The following is a 17,315-nucleotide window of genomic DNA, read 5'->3' as shown; positions in this document are numbered from 1 at the left end:
TTTGGGAAATCTTGTGCAGGCTATGAAACGTCACCCGACCTTCCATCAGTATGGGGGTGAGAGAATTATGACATATTTGGGTGAACATTGCCTTTAAGGGATTTTTAGCTACGCTGGACATGAGGCCATATGGATGGCAATGTTACTCTGTTGGTTTGTCTACCACGTGAAATACCAAGTGAAATGTCTTGACAAATATCAGATGCATTGGCAAAAATATAGGTGCAGACATCTCTATTCACACCCATTCCTGGTTCTTTAGAAGCATTTGACATTTGTAGTTTGGAGCCAAATGTTTCAGGAGCTGTTCAATGGACTGACATTTATGGTCTTTCATCGAGCGCCATCATCAGGTCCAAAATCTGGCTCACTGATTTTGTTTATCGAGCTAGTTAGCTTTTTGTTTGTCTGTTTATGTTTTTACTATGACTATGACAGCCTTGCACAGCTGCTATTGTGGCTACGGCCTTTGGTCCTGTATAGGGTTGCAGGGATATACCAGTTTCAAGGTAAACCGTAGTATAAAAACTCACTGTAATCATTTTGGGAATAAGTATTCTAAGTTTATATGAAGTTTCATGTCTGTCAAGACTATAGTTAAGTGTTTCTTCAAATAAAAAAAATCTTTGTTTTTATTCTGTTTAAGTTGTTGAATTGATAATAGGAATAGTAACAATTGTGTGATACCGTAAAAAAGGTGATCTATTCTTTTTTTTTAGATAGTTTTCATATCGGGGAATTGAAAGCTGTTGCAACTCTGAGAAGGAATGCTAGAATTTCACTGCTTGTGCTGTGAATAGTTGCCGGTTCTCTGAATCCATCTGAGTATCTTTTGGTTTTGGATCGACAAAACAAGCAATTGGGTGACATCGACTGGAGAAACGGTGACATTTTTTCTCTGTTGTCTGACACAAGATTCCATGCTGAGAAAATAGAGACAATAATAGCAACAATTCCTTTTTTTTGTTGTTCGGTGGTGTCTCACAATTCACTTCAAAATCTCCCGCATTTGATTCCGCCGGGTTAAGATCTGGTATCTGTAAAGTCTGTAAGAAATAATAACATGTCATTGTCAAACTTCTCAGAGCATTCGGTGACCCCTTCTGCCCAGCATGGAGGCATCTGCTCATGCTTCTTGAATGATTTATTCAGATCGACTTTCCCATCACACATCTATGACTGTAATCACTTCCTTCATGTACTTCACAGGCTCTCACTCAGCTCTCATTTGATTGTTGGATGAGAGATCAAACAACACGTGATACAACGCCATTGTGACTGATTTCTGTTCATCTTTCCCCTCTCTCCCTTTCTCTCTCTCTCTCTCTGTCTGCGTCTTCTTTAATCTCATCACCTCGTTGACCAGGAGCTACTCCGTCACATAGTCGACTCGTGTGCCATTATGTCATCTAATAAGACACCCTGCTGGTCTCAGATCACATTAATGTGCTCTCTCTCTCGTCTATCTGTGGGTCTTAGAGGCACCGAGCCTCTTCACCTACAGCGAGAACCTGTCTTTGCATGAGCATTGTCGGAGGTGGTTGCACGCAGGCAGAGGTTGTTGCCTAGGTTACTTTTGGCTGCTTGTGACAGCAAGAAACTGGTGGCACGTAAACATGCTTGACGAAAAACAGCAGTTGGGTAAATAATGTAATTTATGGGTAAGTCCACAGCATTGCTCATTAATCTGTGACTTTCACTTGGTAGACACACACAAACAAACACACCATGACCATGTTTCTGTGCTTGTCATGTGAAGGAGCTGATGAGGCCTATACATGTTGAACGTGGATTTAATAGTGGATACATACTGTAGAAATGCTCTGCTTTTTTTTTTTTGGGGGGGGGGGGGGGGGGGGGGGGGGGGTGACTGGATAGAGACTAACGCCTGTAGGTGGCAACCATACCTCATCAACAATTGAATCATACGCGCGCACACACAAACAGGGGCTCAGAGACACCAGATCTGGGCTTCATGCGTTAATGCCATTGATCCCTGATTATTAACGACCGCTGGGTGATTTAAATGGGCAGACGGACGCGCACAGGCAAAGTGGTCAAAGTTAAAGTGGTCCCTGGGCGATACAGGAGCACGCTCACGCCTACACACACACACACGTGACTCGCATACACGCGCGCGGCGGATCTGTGCCTGGAGACCGTGATTTCAGCGTGCTCGCTATTCAAGTCATGGACTGCAGCGAGCGGGGGAACCATTAGGAGCCGGTGGCACACACACACACACACACACACACACACAAAGGGAAAAAAACAAAACAGAAAACGCTTTATTTGCAACACACGCATGATGCTGCTGCTGCCACACCACCCGGATCGGACACACGCTCCCCGACAGGCGGAATTATTACTAATAGCTGCGCTTATGTTGGCCTGATCAATACGTCGGATTGCTTTTTTTGGGGGGTGGGGGGTGGGGGGGAAGAAACAGCATCCCGTGGATTGTCGCCGCTCTACCTGACAGAGAATACTGTAAGCCAAACGCTCTGCGATTTCTAGGGCAGCCTATGGCAAACCATTTGTCCTGATGCGACGCGTGTGGTGGTTGCAGTGGGACGGATATCCTTAATTTTATCCAATAGGCGTTCTCAGGTTTTTTCTTTTTTTTTTAGTTGTTTGTTTTGTCGGACGCTTCTGCACCCCTTTCCGGGCTGACCTTATCAACCATGCTTTAAATAGGTGAATTGTTAATTGTCATGTGTGTCAGCTGAGCGTTGTGGGTTTTTTTTTTTTTTGGCTTTTTTGTTAATGTGATTGGAGAAAAAGATCTGACTGCTGAATGAGACTAAGAATTTTTTACATTTTTTTAAAAAAAAGAATCTGTGACTTTGGTTTGGGTTTTTTGCTTTCCTCTTCCTTCCTTTTTTTTTTTTTAAAGTCCTTCTCGGATTTTTTTCAAGAGGAAACCACCGGTGGGAGTCAATCTGGACTGAGACTGCTTTCGGGTGAGAAGAAGGGGCCTATACAGACTTGATCCCCCCCCCCCCCCCCCTCGTCAAAAACTCTGCAGGATTTCCTCCTCCTCAGTCCAGAGGAATATCTCCAAGTCCAGGGGGGGTTTGCCGCCGGTCCTCTGAGGGTTTTTCATCGGCGCTCGTCGCATCCGAGGGAATGGTGGCCGCACCGCAGATCCGCGTAACTCTTTCTGAATGTTTGGCATTTTTCGCAGGCGAGCATCTTGACTTGTGATCGAGAGAGACGCGGACTGCAGCACCCTCCGATCCCTTTCACATGGAGATTTGTGCTTCGGTCGTGCTGCAAATCTTGAAAACGGGGACCGGGGCCCTGCTGGTTTTACCTCCACGGCTGTCAGCCCCGGATTCATTTATTCGAGAAAATGCGTAAGTATTTCATTGATTTCAGTCCCACTGAGACGATTCGGCGTGATTTGCCGCTGTGCGTCCCCCCGCGTAGAGGCGATTATTCATCGCGCGATTTTGTGCTTGGCTCGCCGACTTTCGCGTAAAGAGGCATACTTTTTCTATTTTCTGACACGTCCCTTTTCCATTTCTATAGGCAGCTGTCGCAACCTCTTTGGTGTGTGTGTGTGTGTGTGAGCGACTGTGCGTGTTACTGACTGTGAGTGTGTGTGTGTGTGTGTGTGATATAGATAGAGATAAAGATAGACGGGGGTTAGAGGGTGTGTGTGTGTGTGTGTGCGTGTGTGTGTGGAGGTTTGTTGGGGGGGGGGGGGGGCAGCTGGTGCAACAAATTGTGTGTTTGAGCGCTCGGGTAGAGACTGTATGGTCTGTGGTAGTCCCTGTTGCCAGCAGGACATTACTGCTAGAAAAAGGCCTACGTCATATGGTAATTCAAATTCAGTTCAGGTATTCTCAGCATACACGTTTGCAGCAAAAAGAGCGCCGGATTGGCCAGGTGGGCAGGCTGGCCCACAGGAAGGGCGCTTCGAGCCCGGGGATGTGGCGGAAAGCGGAAAAAAAAAAGCCTCGGGTCAAGCTTTATTTTACAGCATTCGCTCATGCACACACCTCGCACACGTTTCTCCCTCTCTCTCCCTCTCTGTCTTCCCCTCTCTCATTCTCTCCCTCTCTCTGTCTATGATGCTTCTGCTGTGCGTTGACCCAGTAAAAAAAAAAAAAAAAGAACCCAGCAAAGCCACCCGTGGGTGAAACACAGACATGAGGTTGTCATTCCTCCCCTACCACGGGGCGAGCAGGTTACCCAGATAACATGCACGGTGCGTTTAAATAGATAAATAAATACGATAAATGTTAAACTGTCAAGTCTCAAGAGTTGTTGCTTGGCATAAAGAATGTGAATAGGAGCTGTCCATCAGTGGGAGGTGCTGAAAATGCCCCGATGCTGAAAATACTTGTGTGTTGGCTGGATATGGGTAGGGGGAGCTGCATTTTTTTTTTTTTTTTTTTTTTGGAGTAGGCATCACATCTGAAATTGCTGGTGGTGCTGCTGCTGCTACTGCTGCAGCCAGAAAGCATTCCACTTAAAGCTCAACCGGTTCGTCCTCAAGTGTGCGCTTTTGTACTCGCGTCTGGCGTTTTTACAACCAGCCCGTAAAATGAAGGACACAGTCGGAGCGTTTAAGATCAAGTCTGTCGTCCGGGGCTTGGTTGCCACAATATTTGCCTGGATATGTAAGTGCGGCCTGTAATATTTCACCTACAGAGTGCTTGATTGGGCTGGGAGTTTGAAGATGACATGAGTCGAATGTGTGGATTTGTAAATGCTGCAGAGACATTTCAGCAGAGGGTTTCTGTTTCCAGTTGGATGGTTAGTGCCTGTTATTCGTCAGCATCAATGAGTTTCTTTGGAATGTCAGAAACCTGTGAGAAAAGTAGTCATTCGAGGTGTGAAACATCTTAAATCAAGAGGATAGAGGATAGTTTGACTGCATGGTACACCCTCTGTGTTGAAACTAAAACTACTGCTCCATCACAATTCGTCTTAAGCTGTTCTTTTATAGTTTTATGTAAAGATGCATTCAAAAATTGGCATTACATTCACTTCCTGGTCTGGACTTTTTCAGTGCACTGTAATAACCTGGCTGGTAACTGCTAAAAATTAAGGCCACACACCCATAAGTGTCTCAATAGGGCATTGGGTCACAATGAGCCACCTGAGCTGCTACACAGAGCTTTCAGATTCTGCAAAAAAAAAAAAAAAAAAAAAAAAACCTCAAGCGTTACTGGAGCAATGTGACAATTTTTCCACAAGTAGTTCCATCACTAGAATGTTAAAGGCGGTCAGAGGCATTGTTCCTAGGGTAAAGTGGAGTGCTCTGCTCGGCTGAGAACCGGTGGCCATCCCTGCCAGTGTGGTAAACACGATTTCCAGGCTTATCAAACAACTCAGGTTATTGTCCCCTCTGTAATATTCCTCGGTCATCACCAGGACAGAAATGTGATCGCCCTGCCAGCCGTAGTAGGTTCTGGCATTTACCTGCCTGCTAAGGGCCTGATTGGATGTAAACCATGCCAGGACCGCTCACCAGAACAGCTCTGACAGAAGTCTTCACTGTGGGAAATAAGCACTCGAGCGAATAGAGTTCTTTTCATGTATGACACACGTGTAGCCAACCACTGGTTTGGAACAGGGTGAAGGATGACTCATATAACCATCCAGTTTTTTTTTACTCCTCAGTAAACTGCTGCTTTTGTTTCCGCACAACCTGCTGCGTAAAAGAGGTTGTTCACATATGATAAGTGCATGCCACGCTATTCCAACCTAATTTTTGTTCTTACGCTTCTGACATGCATTTCTAGTGACTTTACTTTGCCGGGCTTGCTTTCTCGTGCATCTGGAGATAATGCACAAACATCACATCTGAAATCTATATGCGCCTGTTCTTCCCAGGGAGGTTCAACATATTGAACATTTTAAAAGAGCAGTCACGCACCTGTGCAGAATTAACTGCATTTCTCCCCCCCCCCCCCGATTATCAGATATCACAATTACCCTCTCAGTCAAGCTGGGATTTATAATTTATTTCCTTCAATACTCTTCTGGGTTACGGGTCAACCACAAGAACACAGTTCTGTGCTGCTTCAGTCGAGCTTCAGTTTGATTTCGGAGTGACACTTTCAAGACAAAAAAATCCAGTCTGGGTTACTTAAAAGAGACAGTAAATAATTAATGGACAAAAGAAATATGGACATCATGTATCAAGCAAAATACCAAATATTATCTGGCAGATGTGAGGATCCAAATATGTTGCACATTGACTCTTGCTTCTCCCTTTTATTTAGTAAATGACCTTCTCACAAGCCTTTTGTATAATGATGGTGTTTGTTAAATCGTAACAGATCTTTCTTTGCTGAAACGATGTACTGGGGCTAGATTAATTCCTATTTTTGAAAGCCTTGGGCTTCAACCTGTCATCAGCAAAAAATGCTGATTCATTTTCAAATTACTATCTTCTCCGTTGCACTTATGCCTTTGGCGATTAATGGGGCCAGTCAGTGTTTTTGAGGGATATGCTTTACTATACGGGGGCACTGTTTTGTTGTTTCATCAATTTATATTGTCGTCTTGGCCTTCTGCATACTCCTCTGTGTGATATGAGGATTGGTGTTGGGACCGGAGATAAATTATGGCTGAGGTTCTGTCTGGATAAAGTGAAAAACCGCACAGCCCCTCCAGGCCAGTGCTTTGTATCTTCGCTTTATACAGAAGGACTGTGTGCATTTACTGTATGTATATGCACAGCATGGGTCCGTGTGACATAAATAAGCGAGTGGGATGCAGCTTGCGATTAGACTTGACTTCCAGCCGGCTCCATTTTGATAGATAGCACTCTGTATCTATCCAGTGGTACCTCCTCAAAACATGTGTTTGTGTCTAGTCAAGAGACGGGGGCCAATCTCAACGCGTCGAACTGCTCGAGTGTGAAAGAGACCAACGCATGCCAGGCTGGCGAGACTTAGTATTCACTGTAGCAGCTTAAGTTATGCCTTTGTGCACCAGAAAGGGGATTATTCAGCGAATCCTGCTCTGTGTCATTCACAAGTCTGCATTTCGAAATCAACAAATATTAATGTGGTGATGTATGAAGAGTCTGTTTCTGCGTGTGTGCCTGTGGACCCACTACTGTTCCATTACCGCTAAGTGTGTCTCATGTGGAGTGACAGGAATGATGCCTGCAAAAAATCATAACTTATGGCACAAATGTCATCATGACACATTCAGTGTTTTGACTGCAGCCGTTGGTGCCTTATTTCACCATCTGTGCTGTGCACTGTGTGTCTGTAGTGGCCTGCAGCAGGACCCAGCCATCAAGTCCAGCGAGAGCCTCTGATAGACGCCGTGTTTCCAAAGAGCATGTAGCCGTGTTCCTGCCTCTTCAGCAAGCAGCCACTTCTGCAAATGCCATAATGCCCTTTATACATTCCTCTACAGATTTCTCAACAACCTACACATATATACCGTTTAGTGGTAATGCTCGAGTCAACATTATTTTCTGTGATTATAGGTGCGGTTGTGCTGTGATGTGAGGCACAGCTGAGTACCGCCCACTGCTCTGAAGAATGCATAATCACAGTAAACAATGTCCTAAAGGCAATTGGGGCTTTTATAAAGCAGTTTCACAGCTTTCACTGTACCGTTTCTGGAGTTTTTTTCCATCAGAGTGTAGGAATATGAATAAAATCAATACATATCAGAGCAGATGATACAGTTAGTAGGAGAGAACAGAACACTGTGCATCTTGCGAACTATTCCTGGGCTATGTTTTAATAGCTGGTTATGTTTTGGATCTGATCCCAATTTGATTAAACAGTCTTCTCAGTTGAAATTATGCTCAAAAAAATGTGAAACGTTAAAGATTAAAAATGAATCATCCACTCAGCTATTTATTAAGCCAAAAAGAGAAAATAGCCCAGTAAGTCTGGTATTGATTTTCAGGTATACAAGTGTCATGCAGGTCAGAGCTTGGGGCTGAATTTGTCTCTACATACAGCATGGCTCATGTTTAAAAGTATTTCAATGGCTATAGTTAAGTGCAAAGCAGGTCTTAACCACAAGTTCAAATATAGTCACTGATAAGCAGTCAAAACAGTGGATCTGTGTGACATCTAAACTCAACAAAACTGTCCCAGTTTAAATGTTTAGATGTCTTCCCGATCTGAAAATAATCAAATCTAGTGTTACTGGGATGTTATATATGAAAAAAAGTTACAGATGTTGGTTTGTAGAAGTTATTTCTTTTTTTCTTTTTTTTAAACTCAAGGTTTTATATGAGGGAGTTAGTTCACCTAAATAATCAGTTATCATCTTATCATCTTTCTGATGGAAAGGTGGTTGAAATTTCATACTACACAAAACAATTATGGTGCGTCACAGCAAAACAGTGTTGCAGCCTTTTCCTAAACAACTGACTAGATGGGGTCTTGTTTAAAAATGCAAAAACGGACTCCATACAGGTCATTGAGCATTAGCGAAGACTGAAATTCAGAAATCTCGTAGTTCGTACTTCTCATATAATCTTGATTTGAAAATATGTTATTTACAACCCTTTAAGTCGAAACCTCAAGTCAAATAAAATTGGGATCTCGGGGCCGCTTGAGAGACTTGGAATACGCTCAATGAGCTGTATGGAGCCATTTAACGTCTTTCTTTTCCAGTTGTTCCAGTACTACTTAAAACAAGACCCCATTTACTTCAGTTGTTCAGGAGAATTCTACCAAGAAACTACCATGCCAACTTCTACTACTGAATATGCTTTTAAAAATGATTCAGACTTTATAATGGGATTCAATATTTGATCCAGATTCAGAAAAAAAATGTTTTCAATTCTCAACTTGAATGCACAATTAGCCTAAGGCTGCCAACTGCATGACATACAATGTTCACAGTAAATGTTAATTAGTGTAAAGTATCTATTAATGGCTCATCTGAGGCCAGATACCCGCTGAGACAAACAAGGAACTGACAGAGTCAGTGAGAGTCAAAGGTTCATGACTAAACACATGCCTCTTTTATTTATATGATCTGGGATATTTTATATTTATTTTGAATGCAGACCACAAAGTGATTCCCCGGTGGTTCTTATGCAACAAGTCGCCTATAGCGTATTGAAATTGCAAGCTTGCTCTTGTTTGAATATCAAACGGTCTCCGAGTGTTAGCTCGTAAGATGGCTCTTGTTCCTCTACGGAGGACAGCAGCTTGAAATCACGGCTGTTATGATGAATTTGAAAAGACCAAAGTCAGAGGGGAAAAAGTATCAAGTATCGATTGAAACTTCAAAACTTCTGTAGCACCATCCGTTTTCGCTCTGTCCATCTGTATGGTCAGTATGTTCAACACCAGTCAAATGCCAAACAAATGACGCTAGCAAAAGTTTGGAACGTTCTGAGAATATGGATGGGCAGTGTAGGAGTACTTTATGCTACGGAAGAAACTGTGAAAGTTCTGTGGATCATTTGTAACTCTGTATTAAACCTTTAACTGGGCTGGCTGTAAAGTAAAAATACTAATGCCACACTATGAAAATGCTCTGGCACAAGTAAAAGTCCTGCAATCAAAACTGTACTTACCTAACCTTACTACAATTTTAGTGCTATAGATGTTTATGGTTGTGCTAATTTTAACTTATCTATATACTGTTGAGTAGTACAATCTGCAGCAATGCATCATACTCTAGAAGATAATCATATGTTTGTAGGGGTGCTGGCCTGTGAGAACAAAATATCTCTAAAAGTTACCTCTTCATGAGCACAGCCCTGCTTTCAGCTTTGTGATAATCCATTTTCAAGCTAATCCATAAAGGTTTTTAAATAGTTTATTCAGCTCAAGTATGAGAATTTGCACAACCCACAGAGCAGAACTCTGTACTTTTAGTTTATCACAGAAAATCACATTCAAAATCTCCGTGTTTGGATGGATGTGGTTTTCAATAGAAAGGAAGTTATTGAAAATTGAAGTCTGAAAAGTAACTAATAACCCAAGCTACCTGACAAATGAAGTGAAATAAAAAGTACAATATCAGCCTCTGAGAAGCAGTGGAGTAAAGGTATAAAGCAGCCAACTCTCACTGCCAGTGTGTCAAATACAGAAGCCTTGACACCATAGGTGCCCCTTTAGTGTCACCTCTTCAAGTGCCCCTGTGGCACAATAGTATAAAAGGTGAGACAATCCAAAGCAGAGGGTAGTCGGCTGGGTCATTTGCAGGACTTTCCCTCGGGAGTCCAGGGTTGAGAATGTTTTTTATTTTTTTTAATTGAACAATGTAAAGTATGTAACTAATGTCACATACATACCTGAATGACTTTTGTAGGTTGTACAAGTAATGTAGCTTATCTAACTTACATTAGTTATTTTGAGCCAATGTTAGATTGTTTACCTAACCCTATGGGCATTTCACAATGTTAATACCATTCCAAAAGTCATAATATGCAAGTTGCCTGTCAGCACACTTTATGTTGAATGTCTAAACTTACGTTGTATATTAAGTATTGATAAAAAATTGAGGGGTAGTTAAAGTGTCATAGTTGGAACTGACCAAGCTGCCAAATTAGACAAGCCAACATTTTAGTTTAGGGTTTTAGTACATTTAGTATGTATTTTATTTTTAAACACCAAGTACAGCTGAGGCGGGTAGGGAACGTTGTTGCTAATAATCTACATTAGTCGATAGATTTTTGCGCTACATGAAAACATACCCACTGAGCTAAACACATTGCAGATCGGTCAATGGCAGGAGGATGAATTGATTTCTCCTTGTGACTGAAGTAAGTCCAAGAAGTAAGATCCACAAGAAGCTGTCCTTTTGACCTCTTTAAAAAACAAATGACGTAGTAGATTAACTACGCCTCATGCGCCTAATTTAAGCCTCTCCTCACCATGTCTTGTTTCAACCACTGAACTGTATAAACATGGCATTTCAACAAAGCAGACTTTGTGAAATTAAAGGCTCATTCTTATGTAATGTGAATACAATGAATCGCAGTTTCAGTTGATTACATGCTTAAAAAATATATTGACCTTGAATATAATATTTAATTTCTGCCGATAGATTCTCCTAAATCCCCACCCAACACTACACTCATTGGACCTTTAACACAGTAACTATAACCGATACTGAAGGGCGCATGTCTATATTTAATAGCACTCTATTAAATAGTTGTCAAGACATTTCACTCAAAACCACAAATGTCAATCCCATTGTGGCACTAATGGAACATTTTGATGGTCACCAAAGTCGTCATCATCTTGGAACCAGTAATGCCAATGCAAAGTTTTGTGCCAATCCATCTGGCAAAAGTACTTCCCCGCCTAACTGAAAATGTTGGCCTGGCAGTGCTATTCCTAATTAGGGAATCACTAATGTTTGGATCAATCTAGTCAAGGGATCACCCAAGTCAGTAGGAATCCTCCTCTGGGGATTGAGGGTACGTTCAGACAGCAGGCAAATCAGATTTTGTTTCTCAAATCGGATCTGAAAGACTGTGTTATTCTTATTTGCAAATGATAAGATCTGATTTTTGAGTCTAGACGCCACAAGCATATCTGCACGGGTTGCTATGCTAATGACCCAGTGTCTGTAACTCTGTACGCTGGTGACGCGGTTTTCCAATGCAGAGGCATGATCAGTCGTCTCGCTCTTCAAACAAGCCAGCTGTCAAGTAGCAGCCTGGATTTTGCTCTACTGTGTGGATCCGCCTTCATCCATTTAGATGTGATGTTGCCATTGCATGTCGCATTGCATGTCGCATTGCAAGTAAGACAAAAGACGCTTTGAAATTCACCTTCAAATGTGGTTTGGATCCGATTTGCAAAAATAGCATTTCATTTAGTTTTTGCTGTCCGGACTTTGTAAATTAATCTGGATACAATCTGGCTATGCCAAAGAAACAGATTTGGGTTGGCAGTCTAAACATAACCCATGAATGTCCAAAATTTTATTGCAGTCCATCCAATAGTTATTGAGAGAATTCAGTCTGGGCAAAAGTGGAGGACCAACAGCCAGCCTGACCAACAGACATTAGCATACCTTGAGCCATGCCGCTAGCATTGGCTAGAAATCGTAGCCCTAGCTTTGTATTATTTTGCATTGTTACTTATGAAACCAAACTTGTCACTGCTCCATCTGCACTCACAGCCCACAGCTTTACACCACAAGGAATTTCCTGGAGAATGTCCACATGAGAAGCTCTCCCTTTCGACTTGTCGTGGTTTGACTCGCAGCTCTGATTGGACACCCACAGATGGAAAACAAAAGAAAATCAAATCTTTGCCCCTCCGAAAACCACAGGCGGCTTATACGTGCAACACAATGAATTCACGCTGTAAGCCGCCCACTAGCAAGATTGTACAGCACCTGCATATGTCACTTCAAAATACCACTACACAGCAGAATCCAGCCTACACCAAAGAGAGCCATTCAAGTATTCTGCCATTTGATGCATCAAGTTCAAACCTAGTGTAGGTGAAAGCAAGCCCTTGGGAGGGCTTTGCCTCAAAGCCCGGGCAAATCTCATTGTCTGCTTATCAGCCTCAAATTTACTCCGCCTTACTGAGATATTCCCTTCGAGAATTAGGGATAATAGCTGAAGTGATGACTGTCATGATGAGTCTCTATCTCTCTCATGTTGAGTGCCCCCCCTCCTCCCTCTGTCTGCCTCTCTCTAACTTCCCCTATTTATCTAATTCCCCACATATTAATATACATTTTTATCTCCTGCCAGTTAATTTAGCTTAGATGTCTTTGATGAGAATATCTTAACATTGCTAAGAGCCATGTATGCGAGAACTTTCATGTTGCAACTCTCCAGGAAAAGACAGTGATTCATAACACAATGCAGGGAGTCACCAAATCAGCGCATGAATGAAATTGATATTTAGTTCATTAATGCTTTGGCAACAGCGCAGATTCTAGTTGCTGGAATATACTATGTTGGCTTAATTGGCAAAGATGAAACCCCAGTTACTGGCGCCAAGTCAAACACTACTAAACCGAGGAGGGAATCTTGTAAGGCTGACAAGATTGTCTCTTTAGTGTGTGGCTTAGAGTCTCCTCTGCTACATTTTTCCCCTTTGGTGACAACACTTTTCTTCAACCACAGTGTTTTCTGGGGTCCAACTACGCTGTTAGAACATCTTGTTCTTTTGTTGCCATGCGCTAATACATTACTGGTGAACACTGTTTGCCACAAGAGCATTTACTCCTTCAATTCAAAAGAGGGAAAAAAGCTCTTATGATGCTATTACTTGCGCCCTGTGTTCTCAATAATAACACAAAGCGCCTTTCACTTGTTCTGAAATCTATTAAGCTAAGTACCCACTGCAGCTGGAGTTCTTAAAGGACAGTTTCAACACAATTTGATATCCCATATACTGTTTGTCAAGTTCAAAATGATGGTTTTGTTTATTTCTGTGTAAGAATGTGGTTCCTGATTATAACAAGCCAGTAGTTCAATATCGTTGGTATCATGTGGTATCCGTGTTTCGTCAGCATGCTTGGTTGTTCTTCTGGCTGATTTCTACTTAGTGTGCCCAGAATACTGCACTGCCCTAACATTAAATAGTGTTAGCAACATCAGCTAGTGCAAGAATCTGGCAACCACTTGGGGAAGATGATTTGAACAGCTGTGTTGTCACATGAATGCAGTGGAATGGGGCAGGTGGAAGGCCACATTTAGTGGCTAGTTGTTATCAATAACACCTCTAAAATGTTTTACATTTTTTTTCGTCTCAGTCCTGATTAAAAGACAGGCGAAGTCATGCCCCTTCCATTGGACCCCATGGGACCTTTTCTAAAACATGTATGGTGGCAAATGGGAAGAGACAAAGTATTTTTTGATCCAGTTTGAATTGTGCTATGAATCACACATAGGATGTTTGTCAATTTAAAAGAAAATGTAACTATAAAGTCGCAGTTTCTCATAAAGGTTTGTAATAAGTAATAACATCTAGGTTTGTAATAACAAAGATGTGTAGTCTTTCCAACACGTGTAAATGATGTTGCCTTGTTTAACACTCACTAAAACACATAACTGAAACCATTCTGATTTATTATGATGTTCACCCCTTATAAAGTTTTTTCTGTGCCGAGGTGATGGCCACGTTGGTGCTGGTGGTTAGGTTAGATGATGTGGTCACAGAGTGGTTTCACATAAAACTAAATGGTATTTACTATCTTAATGAGGAACTGTGACTTCCTTGCAAAATTGTCTTTTAAATCAACAAACGTGTAATTCGTTTCACAATTCATATGGGATCAAGACTGAATTTGTGTCTCGTCATTGACTACTGTACAAATTAATTTCCCAAATAAGGTCCCACGGGGCACAATGGAAGGGGCGAGTTTAACCTCTCTATGCCATCATGCAACCTACTGGCAGTCAATATGCCATAAATTAGACAATTATGTAAAAAATATCTAAAAACTTGACAATATTATTAGTAGCAGCAGGTGTAAATATGATATTTTATGGAAAAACACCTTGCTGTTGATTTTTTTCCAATGACATTTTGCATTTTTATATATGTATGTAATATACAATTTATTAAGAAAGTAATCAGCAATTTAAACAATATAAAGACTATAATAATTGGTTGCAGGACACAATATATGCTGCCAAAGTCAATGTGCTTCTCAGTAACACATGGAAAACATTTAACAAGAAAGATGGAAAGCACACATAAATACTCCACAAAGCTAAACAGTTAGCCCATAATATGGACACACAAACATATAGTTTAAGCTTTTTAATCATCAAAAGTGACAGAAGCTTCTCACTTTGTTACAGTTAAAGCTCAGTCAGTTTAGCGCTCATCTTTGAGAATACACAGCTGAAGCAAGATTTTGCAAGCTCGTCTAACTAGCACCTGCTGCGTGGACTTAATTATCCAGGCGGGGAATATGGACACAAACAGAGGGAGCGTCGCAACTCTTTATCTCATTCACACCCTGGTAATGAAAATGACTAACAGTAAGGGTCAGTAAATACTGTTAGTGACAGCGGCAATGCTTGACTAGCCTACCCTCCACTTGGGGTGCAGTGATTTTATTCATCCAGTCCTGTCAACTGATTGGATAAGAATGCATTTCTGTCCTGGATACAGGCATATTGCAACAATGCTGAAACCTAGAGAAGTCGGTTTATTATCAAAGGTAGAAGTGCGTTTCATATAAACATGTTCAGGTAAACATGACTAAACATAAAATAAAACTTTAGTACCTGAGCTCCTCTGTGAAACCTGATTTCTGCCTGAATAATGTTAGATAGCCAAAACAAAACCCCCATGATCCTATACTTCTTCACGACCCCTTCAAACTTTATTTTTTGCTTTCAGTGTTTCAATTACAAAACCCCTAGTGGCAAAAATGGTATACTGTGCGTTTAAGGCATTGAAAAAGATGGACATCTAAGACACATAATGCATTTTCAATTTTCAATGGATCGTACCTACAACTACAGCTGCAACTACCTAACTGTCGATGTCGATGTCTCAAAGTCGCTTGTTTTGTCTAATTAACAATCCCAAAGGTATTCAGTTTATCATCATATGAGACAAAGTAAACCATGAAATTGTCACATTTCTTGTGACAATTTCACATTTTTGTGAAAAAAAAAAGTAATTACAGCTGAAACTGTTTCAGCTATAGAAACAAACTGTATCAGACTGTAATCAAAACTAAACAAATCTCATTTCACTTTCGTGCTAAAGCAATTTCAATTATCAACCAACCATGTTGTAAGCAAAAGTGCCAAACATTTTCTGGTTTCAGCTTTGTCTTTGTCATGTTTGTAAATTGAATCTTTGGCTTTTAAGATGTTTGTCAGAAAAAACAAGCAATTGGAAGATGTCACTTTGGGCTCGGGAAATTGCGATGGGCAATTTTCACAATTTTCTTTGCAGTCGGTATTCAACAGATCAATTGATAATGACACTAATGCAGCTGTAAAAATTACTGTTGTTCAATTGACGTCTTATTTCACTGAAACTATGACATGAGCCAGACAAGCGTCAATACCCTATTCACAAGATTGTCCACCAGTTTTCCCCAGTCGTGTTTTCCCATTCTCGGGCAGTTATGATATGTAGACTATGAGTCATTTAATACAGCGTTGAGCAGCTAGGCTAAGGGGCATATGGCCATGCTGGAGCTGAGCCATGCGGCTCAAGGCGGGGTAAACTGATGGGCAGAAAATGTTGGTGCATTAGCTGCTCGGCTCTGCATCATGCTTCACTGTTGTTTCTACGGTGAGCACACTGTTTATCCAACAGCAGTAAATAAAAAAATTACAATCCTATTTTTCTTTTTTCTGCTCAATGTTAGAGAAAGTTGATGTCCTGGGGAATTTAGGGATGTCACACTGTAAATACCATTTGTCTGTGCATGAAGATGAGAGAGACAGAAGGAGAGGGAGAGAGCTTATGATCCACTAAAATATCCTTGGCGACGAAAGATGCTGAATTCACACATTATTCACGGACAGTTTGTACCAGCGCTAACATTCCGCTATGGCTATGATCGGCTGTGATTGGTTCAATGCACTGGAGGAAATGCGGCTGCAGAAGCTCGAGAGCTGACGACGGACTGTGTGTGTCGACTGTTGATTATGGGGAGAGCCTGTGGTTCCATCTATTTCATATTCATGAGCCAAATGGTTCATGTTGTATTATTCATGAACAAATTAGACGTTCAAAACACCAGTATGAGCGAGGCCGTATGCAGAATGCATAGGGACTCATAAAGCTAACTCTTCCACCTATTCCTGGTCTGACGCGCACATTTAAATTTTGTCTCTCTCCATCACTGATCCTGACGCTGTGCTCCCTGTTGATATGAGCTGCTGAAACTGGGTATATCCCACAGATTTATTTTTTGTTGGTATATCATTCCATGCTGCTGTCCCTACAGCAGTTTCCACCATCTGCAGGCAGTGGTGAAGCGAAGACGGCCTTTTTTTTTTTTTTTTTTTTTCACAAAAAAAGATATCCTGTTTACAGTACGAGAGGTTGAGAGCCGACCGGCTTGTAAGAGACCAGCTTTGTTCAGCCTCTCTGATCAGCTGGCTTGCTAGCAGTCGGGACAGAGCAACAGAAGTGTGTCCAATCAAGCTGAGCCCTGTTTTAAAAGGCCCTGCAGTCCTTGGGCAGAGGCCGCGTTTATGACCCAAAATTGAGGCGACGAGCATGGCCCTCATCCAGGCCCTCGAGCTCGTATATTCTGTTTGAGCATATCCAGAGGAAAGTGCAGCACTGCAAGGAGACCCCATGAGACACCTGTACATGTGTAACTGGGTGCACTTGTATGTGTGTGAGAGAAAGACAGAGTGTGTGTGTGTGTGTGTGTGTGTGTGTGTGTGTGTG

The 17,315-nt window shown here is 41.8% G+C and overlaps 1 protein-coding gene across 1 annotated transcript in view; it reads left to right on the top strand.

The window, feature by feature from the left end:
• Positions 1–2,041: 2,041 nt before the first annotated feature.
• Positions 2,042–17,315, top strand: part of lrrc4cb (leucine rich repeat containing 4C, genome duplicate b) — a 47,034-nt gene continuing 31,760 nt past the window's right edge. The window contains exon 1 of the mRNA XM_030415166.1: positions 2,042–3,359. The gene's annotated coding sequence lies outside the window, so the exon portion shown is untranslated. The remainder of the gene's footprint in view (positions 3,360–17,315) is intronic.

The sequence above is a fragment of the Sparus aurata genome, chromosome 4 (genome assembly GCF_900880675.1).
Source record: "Sparus aurata chromosome 4, fSpaAur1.1, whole genome shotgun sequence".
Classification (NCBI taxonomy): Eukaryota; Metazoa; Chordata; class Actinopteri; order Spariformes; family Sparidae; genus Sparus; species Sparus aurata.
Note: the sequence above shows the minus strand (reverse complement) of the source record. Positions and strands in the feature narration are given on the sequence as shown.